The sequence below is a fragment of the Orcinus orca genome, chromosome 8 (assembly GCF_937001465.1).
Source record: "Orcinus orca chromosome 8, mOrcOrc1.1, whole genome shotgun sequence".
In the NCBI taxonomy this organism is placed as follows: domain Eukaryota; kingdom Metazoa; phylum Chordata; class Mammalia; order Artiodactyla; family Delphinidae; genus Orcinus; species Orcinus orca.
The window spans coordinates 20,100,544-20,114,060 of record NC_064566.1 but is presented as its reverse complement, the minus strand read 5'-3'; the positions used below and the strand labels follow the sequence as shown (position 1 = coordinate 20,114,060).

At 35.7% G+C, this 13,517-nt stretch overlaps 1 pseudogene; it reads right to left on the bottom strand.

Moving 5' to 3' along the window:
- Positions 1–2,248: 2,248 nt before the first annotated feature.
- Positions 2,249–12,908, bottom strand: LOC117197240 (cytochrome b-like; annotated as a pseudogene).
- Positions 12,909–13,517: the final 609 nt, after the last annotated feature.

Below are 13,517 nucleotides of genomic sequence, written 5' to 3'. Positions count from 1 at the left end.
CTTTCATCATTCCCTTATGGTACGTTCTCTATGGCTCCATTAGTATTTAAATTTCTATCTCCTATACTTTAGATGTTAGGTGAATGTTTTATTTGATTGGTTCGTGCTAGTATGATGGAGGGTTGTGGGCTAGATTTAGTTCAAGGCATTCATAGGCTATGAAATCTTCTAGGTGTAAACTCGGTGCTTTATTTAAGCTATGCTTTGGTTTATCCAAGCACACCTTCCAGTATGCTTACCTTGTTACAACTTATCTCCTCTCATATAATTGACTAGCATCTGTTAATAAGTTGTGATTTTGTCATAATACTTGAGGGAGGGTGACAGGCGGTGTGTGCGTCTTCATGGCCTTATTCAATTAAGCACTCTATTCTTAATTTACTACTAAATCCTCCTTTGGTTTTTAAGGATTCATAAAAACTTTCATGCAGATAAGAGAGTGTTCTTTGTGTAGAAAATGTAGCCCATTTCTTCCCACCCCATGGGTTACACCTTGACCTAATGTTTGTACATGCTATAGTTGTGCTTACTTTTACTCCTTTTTAAGGTTTGCTGAAGATGGCAGTATATAGACTGAATTAGCAAGGGCTGGTGAGGTTTACCGGGGCTTATAGAACAGGCTCCTCTAGAGGGGTGTGAGGCACCGCCAAGTCTTTGAGTTTTAAGCTGTTGCTAGTAGTACTCTGGCGAATAATCTAGTTCTTGTAATTATTTGGGTTTAGGGCTAAACATAGTGGGGTATCTAATCCCAGTTTTGGCCTTAGCTGTCGTGTAATCAGGATATGCTAAAGTCACTTTCGTAGTCGACTTTTACTTTAATTATGGCTTTTTATAGCTAAATTAAGATTTAACTTTATTTTGTATTACTCTTTAACACGCTTTACGCCGTATTTCTATTAACTTGGGTCAATCGTATGACCGTGGTGGCTGGCACAAAATTTACCAACCCTAATTAATATGGCTTAGTCGAACTTTCGTTTATGGCTTAATTTTTATCCCTGTTGTCTCCCGTGGAGGTGTGGTTGAGCAAGGCGTTGTGAGCTACTGACATAGTGTGCTTGATACCTGCTCCTTTTCATCTTAGTGATTTAGAGGGCATTCTCACCGGAGTGCAGATACTTGCGTGTGCAATTCTATTAAAAATTAATAGAAAGGCTGGGACCAAACCTGTGTGTTTACGGGGCTAGAATGCCCATCTAGGCATTTTCAGTACCTTGCTTTAGAGGTTGTTTAAGCTACATCAACTTGCTGTGTACAGGTGGTATTTATATGGCTGTGTTGTGCAGTTTGTGTCAGATTTAGTATTAAATTTTTGATAAAATGGCTAATGAATCTGGGGGATGTCTGTCTATATGGGTGGTGAATATCTAAGTACCTTATTGGTATGATGGGAGTGTTTTTGAGACTAATCTGTTTTGATGGGAGTTTGTTTTAGATGGGGGTGGGGGGGAAGAGTGGAATGCTATGTCTTTTGTACATGTATACACATATAATATTGTTATGTCCTGTAACCAATGACTGAATTACACACCATGAATTACTGATGCTAGTAAGTAACTTTCAGTTGAAGTCCAGCTACAATTTGCTTGACCGTGTTAAGACCTTTTAAGGTCATAGCCGAGTCCAAGCATCCCCCCTAAAGCTTAAAAAATACCAAATGCATGAAATCACAGTTATGTGTGAGCATGGGCTGATTAGTCATTGGTTCATCGAGATGTCTTATTTAAGGGGTTAGAGTGGGCGATTTTAGGTGAGATGGCCTTGAAGTAAGAACCAGATGTCTGATAAAGTTCATTAATAGAAACCCCGACAGATTATGGGCCCAGAGTGAGAAGAGGGGTACCTGCCAAGCGGGTTGATGGTCCTGGTGATTAAGCTTGTGGTCTAATGGACGGGAAATGCATGTTGACTGGAATTGATTTGACTTAATGTACTATGTACGATTAATTATCTATATGTACTATGTAATACTAATAATAGGATGTGCATACTTATAAGCATGGGGTAAGTAATGTAATGTACAATTATACATATAATGTAATGTACGTATAAGATGTATATACTTATTAATGTGGTAATACAGGTATGTACTATGTACATAATAGTTTATGATAAAATGGGCTGTTTTGATACTGATATAGTACTTAACAATTCTGTAAATGTCTTGTAATATAATTTCAGGGAATAGTTTAAGTAGAATTTCAGGTTTGGGTGCAGGCGGTGAAGCTCGGGGCTTCTTCCTTGAGTCTTAGGGAGGTGTGTTGTTCTCCTTTTCTAGTTTACAAACCAGGGTAATATGATATATTACAGAGACTCTTCTTTTCAGGAGATTGTTTTCAATGATGGTATTTACTGGTATTAGTACTAGAATTAAAAGAAAGTATAAAATAGATGCGAGTTGTCCAATAATGATGAAGGGGTGTTCTACAGTTTGTCCACCAATCCATGTTAGTATTAGTAGGTTTGCCCTAGCACACAAAATAGGAATTGGCTAAGGGGTCGGAATGTTACACTTCATTGTTTGGATGTGTGAAGTACTGAGATAAATGCTAGAATTAGGATTGAGAGTAATAGGGCTAAAACTCCTCCTAGTTTTTTGGGAATTGATCGTAGAATTGCATATGCGAATAGAAAATATCACTCTGGTTTAATATGCAGTGGTGTGTTGAGTGGGTTTGCTGGGGTGTAGTTGTCAGGGTCTCCTAGCAAGTCGGGTGAAAATAGGACTAGTATTAGTGAGACTAGGATTAGTAGTAGAGTGCCTAGGATGTCTTTAATTGTGTAGTAAGGGTGGAATGGAATTTTGTCTATGTCAGATGGGATTCCTGTGGGGTTGTTGGATCCTGTTTCATGGAGAAATAGTAGGTGGACAGCTGTTAGTGCTGTAATGATGAAGGGGAGGATAAAACGAAAAGCGAAGAATCACGTGAGTGTTGCTTTATCTACGGAAAAGCCACCTCAGATCCATTCGACAAGAGTGGTACCAATATATGGGATTGCTGAGAGCAGGTTTGTAATGACTCTTGCCCCTCAGAATGACATTTGTCCTCATGGTAGTACATAGTCTACAAATGCAGTGGCTATAACTGTAAGTAGTAGAATAATTTTCTACTTAACAATCCCTGCTTTAAGATGAAACAATCTCAAGGACAAAAAAAAAAAAAAAAAGAGAGGAAAATAGTAGCAAGCATGCTCAAAAGCATATAGTTAGGATATGAAAACAAGGAATTATCATCAAGAGTAAAGGAAATCAAAGTTAACACAGAGCATTTCTGCAAAAATATCTGAGAAAAAGTTGATAATGGAGATTAAAAAATCCCACTTAAAAATTTGGAGGGGACATGAAATCCATAATTATACTAAATACTGATGGTATCAAAGAGTTTTCAAAAATTTATCATTAATTGAAATGTCAAAAATGTGCTTTAAAATAAAAAATCTATCTTTCCCAATTATAATGAATATGGAATGGATAAAATAACATAGCACATTTAGAAAACTGAAAAGAATGCCCGCATCTCTGGTAAAACTAACATTATGACCTATTAGGCAAAGAAGGCCTAAAATAATTAAGTCAATCATTTAAATATCTAATTGACATTGGATAAATAAACTAGGGTTATGTCTATACTTAGGGCAATTTAATATTAGTCTTTTCAAAATAAACATTATATATTTATTTTCCTTTTTTAAAAAAGATGTCCACTCATTCATACTTAATTCAACCATTTATTCAACAAATATTTTTCAAAGACCCAATGGGTGTCATGAAATATGAAGAATATTGAAAATTCAGAAGTACATATGATTATGACAAAACCATACCCCTAAGAAGTTTCAACACTGTTAAAGAAGGAAAGAAAAACAGAGGATGTTAAAACAAAGTAGAAAAAATGAGAGAAGTGCCTCCACGAGGAGTTTCTACCACAATATTACAGAAACTTAGAAGATGAGTAGCTAATGAAGAAAGCAATTTTGAGGCAGAACACTTTGAAGGATGAGAAGTCAAGGTGGGGATTGGGGGTGGAAGAGTAGAGGTAAGACTTTCCAGGAAAAAGGGATTAGTTAAAAGCATTGGTACACATATTTTGCATTTGTAGCCCATTTTAGAATACTAGATATTTTTTTAGTAGCACACGTAAAGTGATTAAAAATCTCATAAAAACATTATATGAGAGAATAATAAAGAGAACACAATCACCATACACTGTAACAGCATTCCAAATTGTCTATAAAGGTATCCACAGTTATTGCATTGTTGAATTGGTGGTCCTTCAACATTGTATTACTTTTTGAGTTGAACTGTTTACTGCCCTGACCAAGCTTTCTTATATACTTACAAAGCAATTATTATTGATCCCAGGGAGCAAGGATTTGTCTTTGGTGTGGTTTGACATTACATTTCTTACCTCTGTCTTACGGCAAATTACATTCTGTTCTACCCCACTTTGAATGACCTCTGCTAAATAGTCTCTCTAACAGGCCTGATCATAACTGCAAGTATTTTTAGTTATATCAAAACACATTTTTTAAATGGAGCAAAATTTGGCCACATACCTTTGAATTATTTGCTGCTCACTGATGAAGAAACATTGTACTATATTTAATGCGTGCTGAGCTCAGCTCATCTGAAACCTATCAGAAACTGAATGGTTGAAGTTCACCTAGAGTATATATGAAGTTGACTGGTAGAAGTTTGGGAATTAAAAGGGATCAGATTGTAAAGTTTCTTGAATGCTCCACTAAGAAAATTAAGTTCTCTCTACTAAGCAATGGGAAATATAATCAAGCAAGGAATCAATCTACCCAAACTGTGCTTTAGGAAGATTAATCTATGAAGCTAAATATACTATGTAAGCCAAGATAAAATGGAGAGATCAAAGACAGGGTGTTCCATTAGAATGTTGTCTTTGAGAGCAAGTACCAATGCTATTAGCTTAAATAGAAGAGATGGCTGAGGGAATAAAATGAAAGGGAATGTCTATAAAGTTAAAACGAACCATATCCAACACTACCTGTGATGTAGAAAATCTACAATACGTTCTCTGTTTGGTAACATTTGCTATGATAATTAAGCAGGAGGCGACATCACTTTTATCATTATCAAACCATCATTTTAATTATGTCTAAAATTTGTCTAGATTATAACCAAGTTTGAGGATATCAGTAAATTATGTCCAAGAATATTTTTCTATTACTCTTCAGAGTGAGTTATTAGCTGCTCTGTCTCTTAGGGGATTGCTAATCTTTAAGACTGCCTATGCATTAGCTATTATGGAATCTAGAAAACTATAAGTTAATAGCATTGTTTCCTCTGCTTAATGTGATTTAATGGTAATCAATGTCACTCACCAACTCATTAAAAAGCCTTCTTCACAGCTCATGAAAAACTAAAACCTGGGGGATTTGAAACTTTCCAGTCAATTAAAAGACAACAGTACCCAACCGTTTTTTCCAAATACAATTTAAAATGAGCATATAAAAGCATAGCTAAGTGAAAATATTTATTAGTATTTGGAAACTCTGCTTTAATTTGATATCAATTTTTATAAAGAGGCTTAGTCTTATAAAAGAACAATATATAAATTGAAGCCTATTGTTCAAAGAAAGTTTGAACTTTTGGCACTCACAACTTAAACCAAGAAGTTTAGAACAGTCATTCAAAGTTAACTCTCTGTCAGGGAGGGGAAAAATTCTCTTTAGTTCTTGTGGCTGGACTAATAAAAAATTTGGCACAAGACAGATTAACAGGAGAAAAAGAAATACATTTCAATTCATGTTCATGGAGGTCCCATAGAAATGGGACCTAAGAAGTGGCCAAAGCAGGCAGCTTTTATACTTTTTAGACAAAGAAACAATAAATTTGTGAGCAACTGATAGGGCAAAGAAACCTAGGTTTTGGGTGCCCAATTAATGAAGAATCTGAACAGGGTTTGGGCTTGAGGAAATAAATAAGTAACAGGTTTGTTTATACAGGCTACTTAGCCCCAAATTCCCTATCTTCCTATCTTTGGTGACAAGGGTATCCTTCTACCTTTAGATGCAGGGAGTGCACCTTTCATATGGGAGATTTCCTGTTTTTAGGGAGACAGAAAAGAGGGTCAGAGTGTCCCTCTTGTACTGGCCATTTCTTAAGTCACTTTAATTCAAAATAATAAGTATGCCATTTTGGGGTGGCCTTCCCTGGACCCCAATACTTCTAAACTGCCAAAAAAAATCCTCTTCTCATTCTTAAGGGCATTTCCAATTTGATCTTCTTCAAAGTAGGGAGAGAGAACTAAAAGACTATGACTCAAAAGTTGTATAATAACCTACTGTTGGTAAAAGCAAGTATAATACAACCTCCACCCCAAAATCTGAATTAAATTTCTTGATTAATTCAGTGAAGTTAACTTTTTCATTGTTTTGGCTTTATTCCCTGTTTTGTCTCTGTAGTCTATAATATCATACAACCCACCATATTTTCTTGGAAATGTGGTCTTAACTAGAGGGAATATTTGTGAGATTTGTGGGAAAATTAAGTAAAATTTACCTTTTCCTTCCCATGAGTTTTCATGAACATTTTCCAGAGGAAAACCATTTTTCAAAGGGGTAAATAGGGACTTCCCTGGTGGTGTAGTGGTTAAGAATCCGCCTGCCAATGCAGGGAACACAGGTTCGATCCCTAGTCCGGGAAGAACCCACATGCCGCGGAGCAACTAAGCCCGTGCTCCACAACTCCTGAGCCTGCGCTCTAGAGCCCACGAGCCACAACTACTGAGCCCATGTGCCACAACTACTGAAGCCCATGTGCCTAGAGCCTGTGCTCCGTCACAAGAGAAGCCACCGCAATGAAGCCCGTGCACTGCAATGGAGACCAAACACAGCCAAAAATAAATAGATAAATAAATAAATTTTTTAAAAGGGGGTAAATAAAGGGATTTGAGAGCTATATAACTCAGCTACTCTGTGTATACCTGAACACTCCCCACTGCTTCCAAGTGAAGAGGACTGCTGGAGGTGACGTAGGAAGGGGATTTTTTTCCTTGTATTGAAAGAGCATGCAGTTCTACAGCCAGTTGCACTGGAGCAAATCTTCTTGCTTTATTTGTAGGGAAATTTTAATTGCCAGAACACATAGGAAACTTGTCCTGTCTCACCAGAAAAACAAAACACAACAAAAAGCAACAACAAAACAGGATTTCCAAAATAGCATTGATTCAATGTCACAGAAAACTTTCCACTTACAGGCTTTTATTCTATTTCTAGCCAACAAAACTTTAAAGTAAGATATAGAAGATACTCTTATATTAATTGTGTTGATATAATTCCATGTTAGAAACTTGTATTGGAATATTAACTTGTAATAATTCCTTTCTTGGCAAATGTAAACACATTTTTATTAAAGATCCTGAGTGGTAACTCTCAGCCCTCTCATGGTATGTCTTAAGAAAGAACTAGTCTTTTAGTCTAAACTATTTTTGAAGAATGGGAAAACACTAAAATGTTTTTAAAGTTATCACTTTCTTATTTCTGTTACAATAGAGGTTGTATGGAAATATTTTCTGACAGTTTGAAATTAAATATAGGTTGCTGGAATAACTAGTTCATATTTCTTTTTGTGTCTTTTCTGGTAATTAGGATAGAAACAAATATCCAAAGGGGAAAACATACATATTTCCATTTGTACATACATATTCACAACTGGTATACTCTACAGAGCCAGTTAGAGGAAATGTCTTTAAAAATCTCTTCAAATTCCTGCTAAACACTCCTGATTTGAGTAAGTTCACTAGCTAAAACAAAAATTCATAGGCTCAGATAAACAAAGTTCATATTAATGTAATGCTAATATACAAGGAAAATTGTGATTTTTTTGTTCTTGTTATTGTACATAACTACATTAATTGTGGTCTGGAGAAGTAGCCATTGGATTTGACATTTTCTAGTCAAAGAAGGTAACATTCTCAAGTGGACAAGTGGAGACATAGTTATCAGCTCCTCTACTCTCATCCTTTCAAATTGGATCACACCCTCCACTGTAATGAATTTCATTATTCCACAAGTTGCCTCCATTGCATATATGCCTCTGTCTGCACAAGGAGTGGGGGAATGGGACAAAAAGAGAAAGACTATCTCACATATGACTAAGGTTGAGGAATTAAACGTTAAAAGTTTTTACCACCCCAAATATTTCCACCGATGATGTATTTTTTTGTTTCTTTTCAAGTTATTACCAGAAAAATGTAGTCTACTAGAATATGTTTATTAAGTAACATTCAATTTTGTTTCTTATTTTCTCTTTGTCAAAGCCGTATGCATCTGCCTATCTCAGCACTTGGTCAGAATGAGATCACCACTTTTGCCACCTCAATTAAACTCCACCATCAAGTATGATAATACCAGCTGATAAGAATCTTATTAATTGCAAGTAAATACAATATTTTAGTAAGCCTGATTGATCATGAAAAGAGGGAAATAAAAACAAAAGGAACTGAAAAATAGCTCCTCTGTGTGACAGGCACTATGAAAAGTGATGATTTCATTGAGTCATCCCATCAACCAAATGAACCAAGTACTGCTTTTATACAGATTTTACAGTTGAAGAAATTGAGTCTTAGAGAACATATCTTCTAAGATTCCGGAGATAGTGAATGTGGGATACAAGCTTAACATGCATGCAGTCTGATGACAGAACCCCACATGCTTACTCAGTTAAGATACATTAATTTGAACAGATTTATCACAGATAAGTATACTGTTTCCATTAGCCCTTAAAAACTCACATTATTAACTTATAGTTCTTAGGAGAATCAATGCTATAAACTGCTAAGTAAAAGAACTGCTAGTCCCTAAACCCTCCTTTCTCACTGAAATAATAAATTGGTTTAAGAGATGATCTGTAAGTTCTTTATTAAGATTTTTTTGCTTTTGTTAGTGTTCTAGTTTTTTTACGTGAACAAGCCAATGATTGGGCAAGGACACGAGTGAACAAGATTTAGATGATGTAAATTTTTTCCTGCAAAATTCACTATGGAGAGAAAAAGACTAAAAAATCAAATGTCTGTAATTTATATAATTGGAGATCCATTTTACAAAAATGTAAATAGCTTGAGCAATTTTTAATACTGCAACTCTGCTCTTTTAAAAAATTTTTGGCCTTTAACGTGTTGCTGAAGAGATCTTCTGTTTCCACAGAAAAGCACTTGACATAGGTAAAACAATTTTACTACAACAAGACATCTCTATTTTTTATTGTAATGTCATTCACTTTAGATGCAACTTTAGTGTTTACTTTTTTAAGACAGTGTTTTAAACCAAATATGTGAAAAGCTAACAGGGGCTTTGATACTAAAATATGTTCAATATAACCTTAGTAGTGACTGTAAATCATTTTGTTCAATTTAACTTTAGCTCTAGGATATATGGAGCACTTATTCTTTTGTAAGTCATTAAATAATCATTTATTGATCATGTCTTAGTCATTACGCTAGACAATGGGGATACAATGAGGTAAGAAATTAAAAATAAAATCTGTCGTTCATGATCATTATTGTTCTATAGAGTAGACAGATAGTTAAACAAACAATTATCATATAATATGTTCATTCTATAGTAGAATTTGATATAGGGTATCATGAGAGCATTCAGATGAGGGGAGCTGATTTTGTTTAGTGTTTGTACTAGGTTGCATAGTGCCCCTTCCCTGCCCCCCAACTCATGTCCATCTGGAAACTCAGAATGTGACCTTATTTGGAAACAGTCTCTGCAAATATAATTAGTTAAGATGAGGTCATACTGGATTAGGATAGGCTCTAAATCCAGTGACTTATGTCCTTATTATGGAGGGGGAAATTTGAATACAGAGACATAGAAAGGGAAGATAGCCTTTGAAGAAGGATGTAGAAATTGGAGTTATGCTGTCCCAAGTCAAGGAATGCCTGAGGCCTTTGGAAACTGGAAGAGGCAAGAAAGGTTTCTTCCTTAGAGCTTTGAGACAGAACCTGGCCTTGCTTATATCTTCTAGTCTCCAGAACTGTGAGAGAATAAATTTCTCTAGTGGTAAGTCTCCTAATTTTTGGTAATTCCTACAGTGACCCTCAGAAACGAATACAAATCTTGGTACCAGAAGTTGTATAGCTATTTAACAAACAGCTAAAAATGTGGAAGTAGCTAGGAATTGGCTAGGAAGTCTGGAAAAATTTTGAGGAGCATGATTAAAAAATCTTAGATTGCCTTGAGAAGGCGGTTTATAGAAATATGAATGTTAGAGGCAAATCTGGTGGGAGATCAGAAAGAGTAAAGAATAAACAGTAAGTTAGAGAAATCTTCTGTTGTCTTAAATTACATATATCATCATTCACAGAATCAACAGGTAGAAATATGAACATTAAAGATGTTTCTAGTGAAGTCTCAGAAGGAAGGAAGAAACTTATTACTGGACATTAGATGGCAAGTGATCTTTGTTATAGTGGCAGAAAACTTGACTGAATCGAGTTCTAGTATTGTGTGGAAAGTATAACTTGTAAACTATGAACTTGGATATTTAGCTAAGGAGATTCCCACCAAGCTCTGGAATGGGTGGCCTGTTTGCTAATTTAGTTTATAGCAAAAAGATAAATTGAGAAAAGAACTGTTAAGTAAAAATGAACCAGTACTTGATGATTTGGAAAATTTTCACCCTATTGAGATAGAATGCTTGGGAAACATGTCCATGGTTGTGCCTTAGTAACTTTTGCTGAGAAGATTATGTGTGTGACACATGGATACAGTCACCCAGATCATGGGTGGTGGGTTATGGAATAGAGATGGGTTATGCCGGCACGATCTTTAAAGAACCTTCTTGTTTAATGGTATGGATTCCTTAATGGTATGGATTCCTTCAACATACATGGTAAACTGACAAGTTTTTTTTTCACGTTCTCATCAATTCATGGAGGGAGGGGAATGAAAATACAAAGAGAAAAAGGAAACATGCAAACTGTCTATTAAAGAAGAGCTTGTTCTTATATTTTTAAATGCATCCTAGTATCAAATCATGGCGGTGTTAATACTTCCTGCATTATATTTAAAATATGATGTGACCCGTTTTGTTTTAACACATTACTATTTACAATATGCCAACCCCTGCAACGATTGCATAATGGCAACGGTGTTAGATGCCCACTTGAAAACATGCGAGGGTTACCTCGCTTTCCAGAAATTCTCTGAGAGGTGCTCAAACAAAACGGCCCAGGGCTTCCCTGGTGGCGCAGTGGTTACGAATCCACCTGCCAATGCAGGGGACACGGGTTCGAGCCCTGGTCCGGGAAGATCCCACATGCCGTGGAACAACTAAGCCTGTGCACCACCTGACAAGATTTTTGAGAATGTTTCATCAACAGAAACACTGTCAGCTTGAACTGAAGGGGATAGAAACAGCATGAAATGAAGGAAGGCTGTTGGTCTTCTAGGATTATAGGCAGGAAACAAGTTGAAAAAACTATTCAGGTACAATCATGAGCTACCCTTCAAACAAAAGCAAAATTACTTTGAGGGAAGAAGCAGAAGCCAGATAGGTCGACCCAAAGGCACAAATAATGGACTTAGTTCTGTAGGCCCAGAGGATGAGCTGTTGAGGCCTCCTTACACCCAAAAAAAGACCTTCCATAAATCCAAAGGGAGATCAAACCAGAGAATTATTCTCAAATTGTGAAACCTAATGGAATTTACTTTGCTGGATTCCAAAAATGCTTTGGGTCAGTAACTCCTTTATTCTTTTCATGTTCTCCAGTTCAAAATACAAATGTCTATCCCATGCCAGTCCTATATCTTGTACTTTGGAATCAGATAATTTTTCCAGTTTCACAGGTACAAAGATGGTGAGAAATTTTCCCCTAGGATTAATCATATCCAGAATCTCACCTGTAGATGATTTAGATTATTATTAACTTTTTAAATTTAGAGTACTTAGATAATGAAATTTGAAAAATTTTAATTTGATATGTATGTATGATTTTGGTATAGAGTTAATGCTCAAAGAGATCAAGACTTTTGGGATATTGGGATTGAATGAATGTATCTTGCACGTAGGATGGATGTGAATTTTTGGTGGCCATAGGGTGGACTCTGCTGGGTTGAATAGCATCTCCTAAAAATTCATGTCCACCCAGATCCTCAGAATGTGACCTTATTTGGAAATAGGGTCTTTGCAGATTTAATTAGTTAAGATAAAGTCATACTGGTTAAAGTGACTCTAATTTCAGTACGACTGGTGTTCTTTTAAGAAGAAAATTTGGTTAGAGAGAAAGAGACACACATAGGGAGAAGACAGCCACGTGAAGACAGAGGTTAAGATTGGAGTTCTGCTGCCCCAAGGTAAGGAATGCCTGAGACCACCAGAAATTGGAAGAGGCAAAGAAGGAGTCTTTAAAACCCTCACAAAGGACAGGTCCCTGCCAACACCTTGATTTCAGAGGTATAGCTTCCAGAACTATGAGATAATAAATTTCTGTTGTTGTAAGACAACAAGTTTGTGGTCATTTGTTTTAACAGTCTGAGTAAACTAATACCGTGTAGAATAGATCAAGGAAGGCTTCACAGGGAAGGAATAGTCAAACTGGCTTTTGAAGAATAATTATGTTTTTTTACAGGCAGGAAAGACTAAGATGTTTAAGAAATGGATGCCCAAGTCTTAAAAAAAAAAAAAGATATGTTTAATTTCTAAAGCAAATGGTGGCTTCAGGAGTTTCACAAGAGTAATACAAAAGTAATAACATGTCAACTGTCAGATTTATAAGATTGAATACCATTGGGGCAAATTTGTCATGAAACACCCAGCGATACGGCCTTTGTATGTCGTAACTTTTTAAGAAACTGCCGAACTGTTTTCCAAGGTGGTGATATAATTTGAAATCCCCACCTGCATAATAGTTCCAATTTTTCCACATCCTTGACAATTCATGATATAGATAGTCTTTTCAATTTTAGCCATGGAGGTAAAGTGGTATTTTATTGTGACATTAATTTGCATTTTCCTAATGAATAATGATGTTAAACATCTTTTTGTTTTTGCTATTTAAAAACAAAATAAAGTAAGTCGAATTCAATGACTTACTTTAGGTAAGGTAGGTCTTAAGGTAAGACTCCGACCTCATTAGAAATAAAGGGAGACAAATTCATCTTTCACAAACTACTGCATTACTGCATATTTTTGTTTGAATCCCTCTACTCCTGATCTAAACTGTCCCTAGAGTTTAGTAAAAAAAAAAAAAAAAATGAAGACACGTGCGAATATTTTTACAAATATTTTTTATCTTAAAGACTTGCTCTCCTTGATACTCACTAAAAGATCTTATACTTAAATTCTCAGTTTGGGCCCTTTCTGCTAGGTTTTCTTTTTTTTCTTCCTTAGTTGCTTCCAAACTTATTTAAAGCATTCTTTTTCTCCTTTAACTTTTATTCATTTATTATTTTTTAAATAAATTTATTTATTTATTTTTGGCTGTGTTGAGTCTTCATCGCTGTGCACAGGCTTTCTCTAGTTGCGGTGTACGGGC